The sequence below is a fragment of the Dipodomys ordii genome, unplaced genomic scaffold (assembly GCF_000151885.1).
Source record: "Dipodomys ordii isolate 6190 unplaced genomic scaffold, Dord_2.0 Scaffold64, whole genome shotgun sequence".
In the NCBI taxonomy this organism is placed as follows: domain Eukaryota; kingdom Metazoa; phylum Chordata; class Mammalia; order Rodentia; family Heteromyidae; genus Dipodomys; species Dipodomys ordii.
In genome coordinates this window covers 6,824,195-6,827,455 of record NW_012267280.1, presented here as the reverse complement: position 1 = coordinate 6,827,455, position 3,261 = coordinate 6,824,195, and positions in this window count along the sequence as shown.

The following is a 3,261-nucleotide window of genomic DNA, read 5'->3' as shown; positions in this document are numbered from 1 at the left end:
CCAAGCCCTCTGAGTAAGGAGATGTAGCCGGGGCGCCTGCTCCCGCCGATCTGCGCCCCCTCCCCCGCCTCATGTCCAGTCCTGATCTCGCAGCCTCTCCTCCCCTGACCTCCGGCCCTGGTCCCGCGGCCTCTCCTCCCGACCTCCGGCCCTGTCCTGGAACCCTGGCCGCCGGCCCGCGCACCCCCGCCTCCCTTCTCCCCCCCAGATCTGCGCCTGCCGAGGTCCGAGGCGCCCCGGGGCCTCCACCCCCTGAACTGTCCACCCCGGAGTCTGTCCTCACCCCACCCTCCTCCTCCATAAAAATCACACGCGTTCCCACTTAAGACTCCTGATTTGACTCTTCAGGACTGTGGTCTCAGCCCTTGGGGTGGACCAGAGTCGGGCACGGGATGACCCGGAAGCCCCGTAGGGCCTTGCCAGGCCCGGGGCCACCAGGGAGCCCAGGTTCGGGTGTCGGGAGCGGCGCGGGTCCCCCTGAGGAGGTCGCCAGGGCCAGTCCCAGCCGACCGGGGGCATTGGGTTCCCTGCGCCCGGGAGCTCCAGCCAGTGCAGCCCCGGCCTGGAACTCGAGAAACCGGCCCCGGGACCCGAAAGCTCAGTCCTGGGAAGGCTGCGAGGGGCAAGGCGTTCGGCCACGGGGACTTTCGCGCCACCGACGGGGGGGGGGGGGAGGCACGGAAGAGCTAAGCGTGCCCCTGGTTGAGTCGTGACTTTACAGTCCAGGACCCAATTTATGTGAAAATCAAAGGCGCCGGTTGAAGTGCTTATATCCACCATATGCATATGCAAAGAGAGACTGGAGTGCTCCTTGGGAGTGCATGCACGCGTGTGCACACACACACACACACACACATACACGTGCATTATCTCCTGTACCAACACCGGGGTCTACACTTTCTTTGAGGTCTATGACCACAGGTTAAATAACGAAACAAAGCAAGATCAAGAAACATCTTTCGCCACACTTCTAAGTTGATTCTCTCCATCACTTGAGCAGGGCACAGTGAAATTTCTAGGTTGCCAAGAGAGCAAATGTGGCTAGTCAGCGGCGAAATGAACCTTTCGCCTTGGGTTCTGGACTTCGACATCACTTGGAAATAATCAGTCTCAGGGCCTGGAGAATCTGCTTTGGGAAGGTACAAGAGAGAACTCTGTCCCCTCGAACCTGACAGGAAGTGGGTGGCAGATAGAAGATACAGGTATCTACCAAACTGGTTTTGGACTGCTCACACCGTTTGCACGCTCCCCCCCCAAAAGCATATCGAGAAGGCATAAGAAGTGGAGGCTCCCAGAGGCTGTCACTGGCAGGGAGTAATGTAATGCTTCTCAACCCTCAAGCCAGGGCCCAGGCACCAGGGAATCTGGTGCACCCGGCCCTGCCTCTGCTGCCTTGGCACCCGCTGCCAATGTCAATCATCTGTCACTTAGCAACAAGTCACACCTGCAGCTCTGGGTTTATACTTATGCGGGTGGGCACCCATAGGGCTGGCCCCTCTCAGGCTGGGGGGGGGCAGCGTTTCTCACTGAAAAGAGCTGTAAAGAGCACCCTGGATGATCCGCACTAGCAGATCCCAGGCAACTGAGGAACCATTACCTCCTGCTTAGATGCTCTGGAAAACAAGAGTAAAGTCATATTTGGAAACAATTTCCAAGGCTATGGTAGAAGGAAATGAGACCATTTAAAAGTCAGCCATCCAAGTTCCCCAAAGCATAAAGCATTCCTGCAAAGCACACTGGAGTGCAGGGTGTTTATAAAATAAATTGCTCCATTGATATGGAAAATAATGTGCCAGGCCTGATTTATACAAAGCATTTTCAGGGGGTCTTCGGCTATTTAGTTTAAAATCTAAATTGAAAAGCAGAGGAAAGAAATCTTTCAATTGCTAAGTGGATAATATAGTTTATAATTTGTAAACCATTTCCTTTATTTCAGTCTTGCTGACTTCCCTAACACACTGGATTCTCACTGCACACCCATGGTCTCCTAAATTATCAAAGGAAAAAAGGATCTATAGCATTCTTAAAGATATTTCCCTTCCCTTTTTGTTCATTCACAATATAACTTTTATTTGTAGGTAGTGCATGAAACAAATCAAAAGATTTAACAAACTTGATTGCTGAAATAAGGAGGTAGTTGAAAATGAATTTATAACCTGGATATTTAGCAAAAAAAAAACACGAAATGATATTTCCTTTCTAATGTAACCATATAGTATTTGATGAGTTTACTATTAAATGTTGAATGACCTGAAATGAAAGCAGTTTAGTCCGCAGAGATCGGTTTGCTGGTTTTCCAATGAATGCTATAACAGCTCTACAATAATAGTAGTAGTAATAATAATAGTAGTAAGCAATACCCTACGGTAATAATCATAGTAAGATGGAGAGAAGGAGGGGAAAGCATGACTCCTGCGCCATGGACAACGCATTACAGGGGAGAAAAACTACCTCAGGTCTTAATAGAAAGTAAACGTCCTGTGTTCATGCCCGCATATTTGAGCATCTCTACAATGACCACTCCATCCTCCTCACTTGAGCCTGCTCGTACGGAAGGACGGGTGGATGGGTCTGGTGACTGGCTGGGCCTTCTTCACCTACCACCAGCCTCCCGGAGACCCCGCGCTACGGACGGGGGCAGGAACTCCAGAAGCAACTTCCAGCTAGCCGGCGGACCCCGCGGGTTCGCCACGCCAAGCCCTCCCCTTGACTACGGGTGCTCGAGGGCGCGTCTGGAGATCCGTGTGCAGAAGGTTTAGAGCCAAGGGTGGAGGCCGGAACCATACCGAGCGCTTTCTTTTGAGTCACGGCGGGGGTGGCCGCGGGCGCCGGGCCCCGCCCTCCTGCGGGTTTTGGGTGGGCCCGCGCCCGTCCCGCGTGGCGGTTCTCAGGCAGACGGCCGTGGACGACTCGGCCTCCCGAAGAGCGCGGGCCAGGTCACCCTTTGGCGATTGCCACCAACTTTTTCAGATGCTGGAGTGAGCAGACGCCGGGGCTAGCTTGCTTTTGACATTCTGAGAAATAAAACAAAAAAGAGTTAGGCTGGGGCGGCCCTGACTCTCGATTCGCCGACCCGGGAAAGGAAAGGAGCCCGGGGCTGAAGGCAAAGCAAGCTGTGACTCACGTGCCACCGACGCGCCCTCCCCTCCCCATCTAGCCGACGAGATTCGCGCGGGGCCCGGGCCACGCCGGTTTCCGCCAGAGCCGGCCCGCAAAATCCCGTCCCGGCCGCGGCGAAGGCTGCGTGGAGCGTGCGTGGCC